General features: G+C 36.2%; 1 long non-coding RNA gene across 1 annotated transcript in view; it reads right to left on the bottom strand.

Moving 5' to 3' along the window:
- The window catches only part of LOC134472529 (uncharacterized), a 164661-nt gene that overhangs the window by 41538 nt on the left and 107303 nt on the right, over positions 1–15820 (bottom strand). Inside the window, exons 8-9 of the long non-coding RNA XR_010042394.1 lie at positions 15554–15613; positions 12868–13028 (exon numbers count right to left, since the gene is read on the bottom strand). This is a non-coding gene — a long non-coding RNA (uncharacterized LOC134472529). The remainder of the gene's footprint in view (positions 1–12867; positions 13029–15553; positions 15614–15820) is intronic.

Below are 15820 nucleotides of genomic sequence, written 5' to 3'. Positions count from 1 at the left end.
TGAACATTTGCTTGAAAGAGGTTAGAAAAGCATTTATGTGCAGAAACAGTCAAAAATTTGAATACAACTAAGTTCCATGAGAAAAGAAAAGGTGTACCACGCAGGGAGGCTGAGTTGCCTATGGAACTAGTCACTTACTAACCGGTGCCTTCTATAAAGTCTTTTACCCTGGAGCACCAGTAAAGATAGAAAAGCCAGCTCCTGAAAAATGGGAACAGGCATCTTAAACACTGTGTGTGAAAGACTGAGCATCCCACGTGGGCCAGTGTGTTTTGATTCAAGTTCTGGGTGACAGTTGGGCGGGTGTGTGGATGGAACCCGAGTTGTGATTGGCTGCTGGTAACCAGGTCACCACAGGATGCATTCCAGTTGGCTGGTGCCAGCCAGGTGCTTTCAGTTAGTAGGAGGTGGCTGAAGGAAGGAAAGCACTGACCTAACCTCTGGCAGTGGCTTTGCTTCTCAGCACTTTTGGGATCTCTACCCTTTCTGGCTCACAGAGGACGAATCATCTTAGCGGTGTTGGGAAAAGGGGGTCAAGGGTGGGGCCTGCCTGCTGGACAGAGACGAAAGTACAGGGACAGCAAGAGAGCCCTTCTCTGCATTGTTGAGCTGGTCAATTGGGGGCTGAGTAAAGCTGCAGTGACACCCTATGGGGAACATTCTGACCTGTTGCGTGGCCCCCAATTGTGGCCAGTGCAAACGCAAAGGGTCAGTGGAGTCAGACTGCTACTCTGAGGTCTATGGAGATGCGGGGGCACAAGTAACTGCTCCCCGCAAGACCAAGAAGTTTTCAAAGGGAGCCAGTGATGGTCACCACCAGGAATATATCCATTACTGGAAGATGCCCAAAGGTAGGCAGGGGCAGACGTGGGGACACTGGCTGGCCTTAGGTGAAACTTTCACACCCTCGGTGGCTTTGAACACTTTCTTTCAAGAGTTGGCTTTATTAGGGCTGGGCACTGATGGCAAGGATTTCACTCCAACTGTGCCTTGCTTTTCTACACTTATTTCTGTCCTGTCCTGTGAGGCCACTCTCTTTCCATCCCCTATCAACCAAGTTCTTGGCCCTACCCACTCCTGAATCCTATTATGGACCCTTTCTGTTATTAGCACTCTCTCTTGTCCTGTGGAACTTTATTAGGACTTTTTAGTATATTCATTCCCTTTTCTTAGAGTTCAAATATGTTAACATTTACCTATCCTTACCTAGACTGCTACCAAGGTTAATGAGACAAGTAAGCCCTGATTCTTACTTTGCTTCAACCAGTGAAGGCAAGGATATGCTTGCAGTTCAGATCCCAACACTTGAGGATTTCCTATGGAAATTCAAGTAGAAATTGTCATAGGGGTTTACATGATAACCTGACATTAGGTCTATAGAAGCTGTTTCATCCTTCCAATTGAAATTTGAGTCCAGAAAAAAAGATTGACGCAAGGGAACTTTAAATACCTAACACTCATGAGATCATGAGATGTTGCTCCAAAATTTTGAGACAAAACATGAACTTGGGGTTTAGTTAGGAAAGTAGAGCCTTAGGAATGAATGTATCACACCCTGCCAGCTCTGGAATGTCAGTTACTCCTTATCCCTTCTCCTATCCTGCCCCACCTGCCAGTACAATACTTCACAACTGTTAAGATTGTCAAAGTGAAAGGATCCTGCTAGAGGAAAGAGATGAAATCTTTGATTTTTACCCCCAAGAATTTGGAAAATGATCAATGTTGGTAAAAATAATTGTGAGTTACAAGGTGGTTCCTTAATGAAGACTGTCCTTGTTTATTTTTCCATTTTGAAGTACTGGGGATTTAAACCAAAGCATTTGTAACTTTCTCTATCCATAGCCCTGTATTTTTTTTAAAAACAAGTGTATTTTGGGACAAGGTCTCTCTATATCACTAAGTTCCCCAGGCTGCACTTCACCTTGGAATCAATCTACATGCTCATCAAAGACAGCTCTACTTAGAGGATAACACTAAGTCTCTGAAGTAGAAAAATTGTATCAGGAAGATCTGAGTCCCAAATGGCAGAGTTTATTTCATTACTATATAGGAAATGTATTATAGTTTGTTCTTCACTTTAACTTTAGTTGGACTCTTAGTTACTTTGTTAAGACTAAGTTAGCCCAAAGCCGGGCATGGTGGCTCATGCCTGTAATCCCAGTACTCGGGAGGCTGAGGCAGGAGGATCCTTGCAAGTTCCAGGTCACCCTGGGCTACAAAGTGAACTCAAGGCCAGCTTGAACTACATAGCATGAGACTCTGTCTCAAAAAACACAAAAGAAAAACAGAAGACTAAGTAAGCCCAATATACATGCCTTTGTAACATTTTTGGAACAATAAAACTCATTAAAGAATGAATAAATGTACAACTTACACCTTTAAAGGCAAAGCACATAAGTATTTATGAAAACTTACACTGTACTTGATGGTATAAAGTAACACTCTGACTGATTTTACCAAAAAAATTAGAAGTGTAATGTATTGCAAATATGTACTAATAAAAAAAGGAAGAGCATAAATAGGACCTTTATATAGTTCTTCATGATTTACATCTTCTCTTGTGTTATACATCGCACTTGACCCTTTCTAATACAAAGAAAACTCTGTACATTCTCTGTATTGTAGATTAAGAAACAAAGTTAGGAAATGACTGAGTGCTTCTAGCTACCTCCTAGTTCAGACAGACATGGATATGGTACAGATGCCAAATTCAATCTTTGCAGGGGAAAGAAAACTTTCCAGAATGCATCTTATATTGTATTCATAATGTAGACCTGTCTCTTAGACCTTACTCTCATCGTACTTAGTTTCATTTAGGTTTTGCAAAACTCAGAGGCAACAGGTACCTTTCTGTGTCATTTGTGTACATTCACTTTAATGGATAAGAACAAAAGTAAAGTTTTAAAAAATAGCCTAAATTTACTTCTGAAGTCAAAGTGCTTGTTCTAGGAACTCAGTTGAAGGTGAGAATGCGGTGAACATTAGGGGAAGCTGGCAAGAGGGCAGGGGAGGGTAGGAGAATGGTAAGCAGCACTGATTCTGAAATACTAAAAAATACTTTGAGCATAAAGCCTGTTGTATTGTATTTATTAAAGTTTACTTTCTATTTGTCTTTTACAATTGAATGCTTAGGGTCAGGGAAATGGCTCACTAAGGCACTTCCGTAGCATGCAGAGAGCACAGCTGGATCCCCAGCACTGCAACAAGTGTAGTGTTTTGGCACTGAGTACAGTGACCAAAATCCTGGGTTATTTGACTTCAGTTTGCATAGATAGGAATACCACAAGGTCAGATAACAAATGTAAAAGATAGGTACATTGAAAATCTGCTTTTTGTCTTTATTTCAGGTAATTTTATATCAATTTCCCTGTAAAGTTCAAAATGCCTACTAAAAATTTTTTTAAAATTAAAGTGAAGAGTTTTATGGATGGGTTTTTTTTTGTTCTCTTGTCAATTATTTGAGGATAACATTTCTTCATGTCATTTAAGAACCTAGTGTAGATCTAAGACATACACAAAATAATTTTTGTATTACTTTACATTTAGCAAGTTAAGTTGAGCTATCACATACTCAAAGATACCTTATGATTTGGCAAACCTTTATAATGTGATCACATACAATTCCATTAAATGTTAGTTTCTGGGGACATAGACAAAAATATTTTGGTTATTCATGAGTTACACTGTCTTAGTATAAAATTCAAATCGTATATTTGTCTTATAATTTAAGTCTATAGGATGAATTATTTTGTAGGGAAACCATTTCAGTATTAAATATTCCCATGACAAAATAAAGTTAACTTTCATTTTTTGATCAGCATTAGAATCACTCTTCTGGACATTTCTCATTCTTTATAGCCCATTTCACACCTACGTCTGAATAGCTATATTCTAAGACACCTTCAACTTAATGATCTTAAGTGACAAAGCAAGAAACAGCATTAGAAGATATCTTAGAAGACATGGTAAAGCTTGAAAAAAAATATCTAGTTTTCAGGACGCTGAAACAAATGTTTACTGAAGAACCTATCAGTGTTCAGTACAGAGCAGATAGTGCTGTACAGACAGCCCCATCCTAACCCTGAACCTTATAGTCTAGAGGGGACAAGGATAGACAGTATTTGTATAATTTAAAAGTCAGGTGGCAAGGTGAGGAGACAAAGTGAAATTGGATAAGAGTTGGTGTGGGAGGCCACTTTTACCAGGGCAATGGAAGATGCCTATTTTATTTAAATGATGTCTAAGCAGCCCTAAGTGTGAGAATGATCTGAGTTGGGCAATGCTTCTATGCAGAGGGATAGCCCTCTCTGTTTTGATATCGTTAAATGGGAACAAATTCGGTTGACCAAGACATAAAACATGAAAGCAGCTTCAGGACAGCAAACGACATCAGAAGAAGAACCTGTGGGTCAAAGTCTTTGTATGCCTAATGGGGTTTGAAAGACTACTATGGACTTTAGTTGTCACAAGAAACCACGGGAAGATTACTGGCATAGGAAGCTCTCTTTCTTGTTGTTGTTGTTGTTGTTGTTGTTGTTGTTGTTGTGATACAAATAATTATTTTTTTTATTTAAGAGGAAAAAGAGAAAAAACAAAACAAATCAAAGTGGTGTAAGTGTACAAGTAATACAGAACTACAAAAAAAAGTAATAAATCACCAGTTAACAGATTACACATTATCATGTTAGAGATAGTTTCTCAAGTCACAGTATCAAAGCATACAAAGTGGACATTCAAACAGAGAGACTGCAAACAGTTGTGTTCAATGATCCAACCAAAAACATTAATATGGTCAGCTATTTAACACCCCTAAACACACTTGCAGTTGTATACGTTAGAGCACTTCTTTTCCCTCTCTTTTTACAACAAAATTTACACATTTTGGGTTTTATTACTCCTTAGCTCTTATTACTTTTATTTTTTGGAAGAGAATAAAGTCAAATATGGCAAGACAAAGCTGTCAGTCAAAACCAAGGATAGACATAGTACATGATGTATAAACAGAGTACAAGGTTATCAACAATGGTTACCATAATGCCTCTTGCTTCCTTAAAAAGAATTGTCTATCTCACTAGGTATTATAAAGTTGAACAAGGCAGTAGAGAACAAGAACAATAAAACTTAAACATTGTAGGACTTCCAAACATTACAGGACTTCCAAAGGAGATAATAGTCAAAACAGAATCAGCATCTTAGTGAATCTTATTGCCTTCAAAGTAGTTGCTTACACCCTCAAACGATACTATCATACAGAACGGAGCAGAGTCTGATCAGTCAAAACAAGATAGTAGCAGTATTACAGGACTTCAAATCCAGTTAATAGAAAATCAAAAAAAGTTACTATAATATATCCTGCTAATTTTAACTTTTCCTTGTAGTTAAAAAAAACATAAAAAATAACTAAATAATTTTTCAATGAATAAGGGAGAGATTGAGATAAAAGAGGACATAACAACATAACAATACAGGTCAAAGCATGACTGTTTCAGCAACCTAATGCTTCACCACCAAATAACCCAACATAATAGTAGTTACCATAGTGTGTCTTTTTCCTGGAAATATTTGAATATAACTTCATATACTATAGAGGAAGCTCTCTTTTAAAGAAAAAATAGCAAGCCAACTGTAAATTTCAGATATAAGATGTGTAGAAATGGACTTTAAAATATGAAATACGTGTTGCCTTAAAAGCTACCTTGCTTTCTCATCCAACTCCCAGAGTATTAAAATATTTAAGCTAGTCATGTAATAATAAAGAAGTGATAATTTACAAGAATTCAAAGAAATTGAGCAAAGCATTCCTAAGTAATACATAAGTAAAACGAGGATTAATACAATATACGAATATCACATCTCAGTCCCAATCAGTAAAACACAGACTGAGGATTAAACAGATAGGGAAGGACTGAAAATGGATGGAGAAGCTGATTCAGACTGCAGATCAGCAGAGACTACAATAGAGGTGTCAGGTGGGAGTGAGCACTGAGCAACAGTATGCAGGAGCTCTGCTTCCTGTGATGTACCCTCTGATCAGCACAACCAGCTCCAGGCAGTGGAATGAGGATGCCAACAAAACCAACATTCTCCATAGAAATTATGAATCTACAATGGTTGTGTTTTGGATCTTAAAAACTAATATAATTCATAGCAAAAGAATATTAGACTGGCCAGTGATTTAGCTCAATGGTATAAGCATGTGCCTTGCAAGCACACAGTCATGAGTTCAAACTCGGGTACCAAAAGAAAAAAAAAGAATAATACACCAACTGGGTAAATGTTGTAACCTTCAAATGAGCAAGTGCACAGCAGTTGGCACAGAAACTGTGAATATCTTCTATTTAAATGGTATTTATTGAAATCAGTGTCTTTTTCTAATCCTGCTTTTCTCCTGCACTGTTGTTCATTGTTTTTTTCTCTTTATTATTTTGATGAGAAACATTAATTCTTGACAGTTTCCAGCTGCATAATTTTAATATTTTAGTAGTGCATTTCATATATTCCAAGTCACGTGTGTTACTTTCTGTTTTTAATAGTTCTTCAATTGAGATGGATGTCTCCATTCATAGTATCTTAGACATTAACAAAAGCAATATTACATATCAGTAATGCTTTATAGATTTATTTCTCTCACAGATGTTCACAAGATGTAGACTTGAGTTAAATTTTTAAGGCTGTATTTCACCTATAACAAACCACTGTGTTGTGAAGTTTAAATTTTAAACTCGTAATATAAAATTGGTGGATATTCCAAAAGAGTTTTAATCATAATCTCTACGTATAGTTTGAAATATTTGTATATATTTCCAAAAATCTTTAAGGCATTTGTATAAGTTTCATGGTACTCAAAGTTTGCATTTTCTTGACATCTGTTTTAAGTTGTATGTACGCAGGTGAGTGTGTCTGTGTGTGTCTCTGTATGTGTGTTTATGGTCCCTAATGATTTGCTTTATCTCTGGTAGTTACACAATCATGATAATGAAAGAAGAGCAATGTGATATAATTAGTGTCCCTTTTGGCTCTTGGAAATAGTTAATACACTGTAGAGTATTAATACAGTTCTTATCAGTTTACTCTCTAGTAACATAAATGTCTATTGGATGAAATGGCAACACATGATGTTTACTATTAGCAGAAAGAGCAAGCAGTATACTATAGAAAACTGTGGTGGGCACATGATAAACTAGTACTTCCTGAAAACTGTGCAATGACAATGTTCAAAGTAATGGATACAGTGCCTAACATACATAAAACTGATGTGAAAATAACAAGTGTGAAAATTCCACTACTATGTATGGGACAGTAGTCAAACTGTCATCAGATATTTGTAAATTAAAGGCACAGTAATGTTTCTCATGCACATTCACAGGATTTTAACAAAACAAATCTGGGCTTGGGGTTCAAATCACCGGTACCATGGGTACCACCGGACCCTAAAGTGCCCTTATGCCTTTTCAAAAGCAATTAGCCTTGTACATTCAACTAAGAAATCCACTCCATTTTGTCTAATCCCTGCATCTTTTAAATCTTTCCTAATCAGAAAAAGATGATTTCTTTTAAAATACTATCTATAAAAAAAGAAAATACCATGTACATGAATATTTTTCTCATAATAAAATCCAATTTTATGAGTGACTAAATCTTCAACCAATAGGAGATTGGCTACATAAAGTACACAATACCTTGCTGCACTGTTATGGTATCAAAAGTGCAAATATGCTCAAAGGGCTGATCATTTTGTGGTAATAAAATATGCAATGAATTGTATATTGATGTTATTTTTTTCTTTTTTAATTGTTCTGGAGATCAAATCCAGACCTCTGTGCTTGCAAGGTATGTTTTTCATAACTGAGTTATGTTTCTGAGCCCAAGAGCTACTTTTGAAACATGCATAATCAAAGCAACTAAAACAAATGGTGGTGGGTATGTTGATAATTTTTAAACACAGTAGTTTGGCATTTATAAATTGCTGTTCATGATATCTGTTAAATGAGTCAATGACTCTTGTAGGTCCCCACCTTGAGTGTGATCATCAGTACCGCTGATTAACCAGCACCCTTAACAATTACAAATTAAAGAAAATTTATTCCAAAATAGACTTGCATAACCAGGTAGTTCATACAGGTTGATCATGTACAACTAGGCCCAGGAAGTAACCCTTCTCAAAAGCCCATGTCAGTTCTCCTTCCCTCTGTCCATCTCTTCTGCCAAACATTTACTATTCCTGATGGCAGGGGTCACAACCAGCAGCTGCCAGTTAGCTAGATAACAGTCCTAGTGTCTTTCTCCTCTGGTTGTTGGGAGGACTCAAGAGACTTGTAATGCAGTGACCAACCCTGGGCCATATGCCTATTCTATTGCTCTAGAGAGGGTGCAAGCCTTTCCCTTGGGCTCATTTCTTTTATTTTTGCACATTCTCTTTATTTTAAATACCAAACTTCTTGAATTTTGTCTTCAGATACATAGTCTTGGAGACAGAGACAGAGACAGAGACAGAGACAGAGACAGAGACAGAGAAATAGAGAAACACAGAAACACAGAGAGAGAGAGTGGGGCGGGTTAAATTGATTAATCTGATTTTGATACTTAGTTTTGCTGGACTACATTCAAAATCTGTCATTACAAAGGTGCCAATACCTAATATAGCTCTTTCTATAATTTATTTCTAATAGTAAAATAATTCTACAAATTATATTGAGAAATTCAAATGTGCACATATTGGTGTTTTAGTAGGACGTGGTCCTAAAGTTGTCAGAAGCTTTAGAATACAGATGGCCATGGAAGCCTGTACCTGTCACCTTGTGCATAAAGTGATTTTATTTTTCCACATAACTAAGATTGTCTCATCTTCTAAATGATATGCTAAAATTCATGGATTCTTCAGGAGTTCTTATATAAGAATTATTTTACTAAACTTGATTGAGGAACTACCATGAAGAATAAAGAAAGGTTTTAGTAAGTTGCTAGTGATGTCATTGTACCTTTAAAATCAATTATTCAAATTCTTGTTAAATCTGAAAGATCAATATTATATATATCCAAAATTCTAACCATAGTACTCAGAAGGGCAAAAGCAGTATTCAAAAGAAAGTAAACTTGTGAAGTGCTGAGTTAGACACTAGTCACTAATAAACTGATTATTTTTTTTAATCTATCAGTGCCCGTTTTGAATTTTGCAAGGCCAAGGATATACACAAGAGTGTGACTGGACCACTAAACACTCTAAAGTAGAATAATTAATAATATGTGCTTAAGGAAATATTGCTTAACCACTAGTTTTTTTTTTTTTTTTAATATTGGTACAGTTTGTTACAAAACTGGTTAAGTAGCCCGAGATTTTTGAGGACAGTCACAGCACACGCCATAATGACTTTTATTATCCTTTATAATAGCAAATTGTGTATTATTGAAGTTTAAGACTCTGTTTTATAATATCTACTAAAGAGAAGACTTTCCCAATCTAGTTCCAAGGTGGACTTCTGGGCAGAAAGAAGAATCAAAAATCTATGTACATAGACAAGTTTCTTAAAAAACAGTTTTTCTCAGGAAGGTGATTACAGATTAGCACTTTGGATTTTAATCCTAGATCTTCCATCATTTATAGTCTCCAAACATCACAGCTATCAAAATGAGTTGTCTTGTTGAATGCAGCTAGAATTAGCCATGTCATTCATGGTCTAAAGAACGTTTGATGTTTTTAAATATTTGAAACATTGAACTGGTATCTAACAGTGCATCCATGATGCAAGAGTAAGTGTTTGTTACTCAAAACCGCTCCTGAAATGTGCCAGTAATACCAGCAGAGAAGGCCATCGTAGGCCATATATTCATCGTAAAGTGCACTTGGTTCATGGAAAAGCTCTATTAGATTATCTAGGTAAAATTTTAGAATAATAAGTCTAAGATATAGCCTGTTTTATTCTGTATGTGAAAAGGGACTCTACAACTTTACAGTTCTCTGGGAGAATCCTTATGCTGTTGCCTTCATTTTATTTCATTCACATTCATAACTAAATCATTTTACAATGCTGTTAACATGACCTAAATGTATTGGGAAGCTGTTTTGAAAACTACATTTCTACTGAACCAAGTCATGACATTTTTTTCTTTTTCTCTGTAGAAGGAGCTTCGAAATTAAACCCTTCTGATGATCCAAAGATAGGCACAATTTTCCTGAGCAAATCTCACACATACGGTAAGACTACATTTCCCCATCAATGATCAGGCTGAAAACTATTGTCATTTTACATGGTTGATACATTATACAAATATTTACAAGAACTTACATATGGGATTCAGTTTTTCAATTTTTTAAATGTGCATTTTACTTTTAACATCTGATTATATACTTTCTTTTAATGTCACTTTAAAACTGAGAGCTTGTCTACTCTCTGTTAACACATTTTGCTGCCTCTTTATCACTACAGCAGGCCACATAATTAAGGAAGGGGTCATGGATTTAAACTTATTTTTCTCTATTATTTTGTTCCTTTACCCTTCTTCCACAGGAAATGTTTTAAGGAGAAATAATAAAACTTAGTTTACACTTAGAGAATCTTGACATCATATTTTGAAAATCATAGATCCAGATATGCAGATAGGTATATATGTGGATATAGCCAACGAGAGTCCTACTGAGTCATCCCTTCGATCTCACTGTTACAGTGCTATAATCCAGTGAGCCTACCTCACACCAGATTTAGGATTTATGGCATTCTCAGAAATTTTGAGTTAGCAAAAATGTTTTGATCCTATGAAGAAAATCTGTGTAAACATACTCTGACGTTAAGGGTAAGGCAATGTGTGCAACTACTGTAAATCATTGTGTCCTGCTTACTCCAGAGTGAGAATCAGATTTGCGGGACTTTGTGCAACCTAACTTCTCTTCTTCATGTTTGGATAAATTGCCTTTGTTGTTGTTGCTGCTGTCATTTTATTGTGTTGTTAAAAGTCTGATATATGACAAAATTTTCCAGTTGATTACAAGGGTAAGAATTTAAGGCATGAAGCCCCTGTAAAACTTGGAAAAATGCAGCACAAAGAAAAACGGGGATTCTTATCTATATTTCCACTTCTGTACAATTTTCTTTTTGAGCTGGTCATTTCTGGTTAGCATTGCTGTGTTTTTCCATTTCTTCAGGAGATATATGTGCCTCTCACATGTAGAGTGTGGGATAAAAAACAAACAGATCCGCACTCCTCTCTTCAGGGGAAAGGAATATGCAGGTGTCTAGCTTGAGAGGAAACAGTATGGGAAATGCTGCAGTGGCCCATGTAACTCGGGAGTGTTTGCTTTATGTACTTCATTAGGCCAAAATGAATTTGTATGCTATTGAGAGGGTGTTCACTTAGATTAGCACATTCATTTCAAGCTCGATATTTCAGGTGGATTAATTTACAGTTGTCTAAAGAATCACTAATATTTTTAGTAACATCCGCATTAACTTAGTAGATTATGAATTCTAGAGCAGAAAGAGAATAGTGAGTGCCTAACCAGAAGCTTGTTCATAGAGCCGTCTACTATCAGATATTTATAATTAAGCTGTTAAGCAATATACAATTACAAAGTACTGTGTATTTACACAGGAAAGTCTGGTAAAACGAGAGACATGTAATAAGTTAACTTTTTTCTATTAGCTAATGTTCATCTAGGATCCAGTTTTACAATTTTCTTTCATGTAAGGACAGTCTGTCATTTTTTAGGGTAAACAGAAGGTATAAATAAATATTTGGTTTTCACTCTATCAAACTTGTCTTGGCAGGTAATTGGCTGATTTTGGAACCCAGTTCTAACTCACTACCTTGTGCTTCCCAGGCAGGCACTGTGCCACTGAGCTATATCCCCAGCACTAGATTATTTACTTTTAAAAGTAAAATACTCATTTTGTATATTCTGTATATTTATAATCCATCAGATATTTTGTAGCCAGTTCAATGTACATTTCTAAGGCATTCTGTATTATGATAGCTTAAGTAGGTTTATTTGTTTTTCTTATTCTTAGTGCATGACCAGAGGAACAACACCCATCTCAAGCATGTAAGTAAATAGATAATAAGAAATTGAGTAAATCTGATTGTTTCTGCCATGATTTCTAAACAAATACAATGAGGAGCCAGTCTGTGACCATAGACTTCCTTTTCTGCATTTTTAATGTATTTTGTATTTTCCTGAGATGTTTTAAATTTACTTCACAAAGTCTTTGAGTTAGTAAGTTCCATTTTTAAGGGTTTCTGATATTTAAGTTCCATTGTGGTAATATGGGCACAGTGTTAAAGGTTTGTATGAAATATTTGGCTTTAATTTTTAATCTTTTTAAAAATCAAAATAAACTATTTAACACATCAGTCTTTAGCATTGTCCGTTGTTTTTCCATCATAACAGGTGAATGTTTAGCTTCCTCTTTCCGCAATGACTTTATTCTCCCCAATTTCCTTCAGATGCATAATACAGTTTTATTTTTGTTTTTGATATTTATTTAGATCATATATTTTAAACTAACTAATTATCATTTATTACTATTGTTTACTGCGAGGTTATGTAATAACAGTTACACTGTTCTGCCTTTGTATAATTTAATTCTTTCTCTAAAGTATTTCTGAAATGTACACAGCTCTGCACTGTTGCTGGATGATCCCTAAGGAGCATTAGTTCACAAAACCAAGTAGGATAAGGAACCCCAGAGCTCTTTCTGTTTTCACGTTCTTCATCTTTGAGGGAGGTCAATCTTGTATTCTTACTGGGACAGTTTTCTTAACAACAATCCCCGCAATGCTGTAACATTAGTCACATGCCTGCCAGGACATTGTTCACATTCTAAAACACCCTTGCTTCAGTTTTCTCCCAGAGACTGCCCTCACAGGCTTTCCTACCTTAGAGGGACTGGCTTGTCCTTAGGCCTGCTGCTTCACTTTCCCTGGAATATCTCCTTGAAGTCTGTCTTCCATAGGGCTCTGTTGCAAGTGTCCTCACTGTCCTAGATTCTTTTGTTTCCTCTGTCTTGTGCTCCCCTGTTCTACTGGAAAACTTTCTCCTATGAAAGGGCAAATGGATAATTTTAAGAAGCCAGCCTGTAAAGGAAAATATAGTTTTTAATAAAACATAGATTTGCAGGTTGATGCCAGTTTTCACAAAGCTCTTCTCATTTCTAGTGTTGCTCTTAACTCTGTTGTCCCCATATTATATACCTCAAAAATAACCAGCTATAGCCACTCCCCTCCTCTGGAAGCTTTTAAAGACTTCTCTATCTTAGGGATGCTGAAAGAACACAAGGGTTTGTTATTGACTTTTTCATCTCCTTGGGGTGGTCTTTAAAGTCTGAAAACTCCCTCTTCTTTAAAAGTCCTTGATATTTTCTCTAGATTTTCTTATACTTTGTTTATTTAAATATTGTGTTTTTCATACTCGTACTTCTTCACTCATGTCAAATGTCCGTCCTCTTTCCATTTTCTACTTTTTCCTTTGGCTCTGATTAAATATTAGTTATTCCTTGAATTGAACTTTTTCAATCTGGTATTTAAATACTTTTAAACTTCTAATTTGCTCCTGAATTTCTAGCACTCCCACAAATTCCTTTGTTCCTGTTACAATGATCTCTCTTGTCAGAGGATTCCCTGAAATACATGGGTGACCCTGGCATTCCCTGGACTGAAATACTGTATGTGAGCAAAACTTTCATTTAACTAGTGGGCTCCACTGTGAGAATTTGGCAGTGAAATCAGGTTTTCCTTTGCAGGGCTTTGGGCAACACCTGGGGGCCAAATCTCTTGGACAGCCTGATATCAGAGAAAAAGCTCCTCAACCTCTGCCTGAGGAATACAATCAAAGCTGCCTGCTTTCCAGAAACTGTTCATCATACAGTGTTTCGTCCACTAATGTCTAGGTCTCAGCCATGATGTACTTGATATCTCTAAGTTTTAATGTCTATAGAATATAATATCTGCATAGCACCTGCAGAGATGGAGGACAGGTGTACAATGGCTCTACATTCATTTCCTATGGTTTTTCATGGCCTCTGCTTCACATTTTATGCCAAGGTGCTCTGTGCCTCGGAGTGTCCTAATATTTTCCCATGTGAGTTAACAGTATTTAACTTACAGTTTTCACACATCAAAAATGATGTCCATTCTGGATCCAGGTCTCATGTGTAACATTTATTTTATCCTTTAGTTCAAATAATATATCAGGAGCAAGTTGAACTAGCTGCATGTTCAATCAATCCACCATTTTTAACTTAATTAAAACTTGCAGTTCAAGTGTAAGTATGTCTTAGTTACCTATTTATTGCTGGGACAAAATACTCAACACCCACAAGTTAAAGGAGGTAAGGTGTCTTTTAGCTCACATTTTGTAGAAGTTTTAGTCCACAGTCATCTGGCTCCAAAGCAAGAAGTCATGGCAGAGGAACCTGAGAGCGGATATACACTGCATGGAATGGCAGGTAAGAAGCAGCAAGACTTCTTCCTCCTTTCAGTTTTTATTTAATTCAGGCTATAAGCCTCTTGGTTGGTGCCACCCAAACCCAGGTGCATCTTCTCTCTCCATTAAGCCCATCATTCACACCCAGAACTATGCTAATTATCCACACAGAACTATGCTAAACCATTCAGTGAACTAATTCAGTATCACACACCCATGATTCACTGACCTCCTCAGAAGTCTCTAGACTGTAAGCACTAGAGGGTTTAAAGAAACGTCTAGTATAAGCAATAACCAAATGTATTTAAATTAAATACATATAATGGTATTAACTTGGACCCTTAAATTAAATACATATAAAGGTACTAACTTGGACCCTTAAAAGTATGTATCTCCAATATATTAAGGATTCCTTTAACTTGTAGATGTCAGATGATTTCTTCCAGTGAAGAGAAAGTAGCTAACACAGAGTTTGGTGCTGGTGGTGGGGTTATTGCTGTGCTGCTGCTACCTGACCATATGGTTCAGAAGCCTTTATAAGTGGCATGTAAGATCATTTGGAAAGGTCTAGAGATACCAGCTGTGTATTTTTTATTACAACTGAAAAAAGTGAAAAGAAAAAACAGTTTTAAACTGGCTAGTGGGAGAGTAATAGGAAATGTAAAGTGTGTGTGTGTGTGTGTGTGTGTGTGTGTGTGTGTGTTACATTTGCAGAAAATAAGTTTGCATTTTGCTCATATCCAAAGGCTTTGTCAAAGGCTGAAATTAAATTAATCTGGTTGAAGAAATTTCAAGGCAGTTCAATGTTAAGGTACTGGCATGGTTACTGTTGATGGCTTTCATCCAGATCTATGTTGAGAGCAAATGGCCCAAAAGAATATTTAAAATGTTTTGAGTTTGTCCAGAAAGAGACTATTTTGAGAGGATAATTCAGTGTCTGGATATCTAAGACTTTTAGGGTTACTTGGACCACTGTGTAAGTTTGTTTGCATGTCTTCTGTCTCTCTGGTTGCACACTGTTACGTGGTTCTGGCTGACTTTTGCACACAAAATACACACAGACACAAACATGTGCCATGACATCTCATCTGGATAGGCTTTTTAAAACTAAAAATAGATGAAAGTTCTTGAAATACTTACGAGGAAGGTTGGAGGAGCATCTCCAGGTAGCTCTAATGCTTGAGATTTGTCAAGGGAAACCTAAATAATTCAACATATTAATATATTTTAGTGTGGCAGCACAGGAAGAAAATTGGGACAATCTGAGCTGGACAAAGTGAACTAAAGAAGAAGAAAAACGATGCTTGAATAGACTTTGTAAATGTCACATTAATTTTTAAAATGCAATTTATTTTTATTATTGCAGTTCTTAAATGAGAATACCTCATTGTTTCCAGACTTCTGCAT

This window comes from Cavia porcellus, unplaced genomic scaffold, assembly GCF_034190915.1.
Source record: "Cavia porcellus strain 051 isolate PalLab524CR breed Dunkin Hartley unplaced genomic scaffold, mCavPor4.1 scaffold_23, whole genome shotgun sequence".
Classification (NCBI taxonomy): Eukaryota; Metazoa; Chordata; class Mammalia; order Rodentia; family Caviidae; genus Cavia; species Cavia porcellus.
Note: the sequence above shows the minus strand (reverse complement) of the source record. Positions and strands in the feature narration are given on the sequence as shown.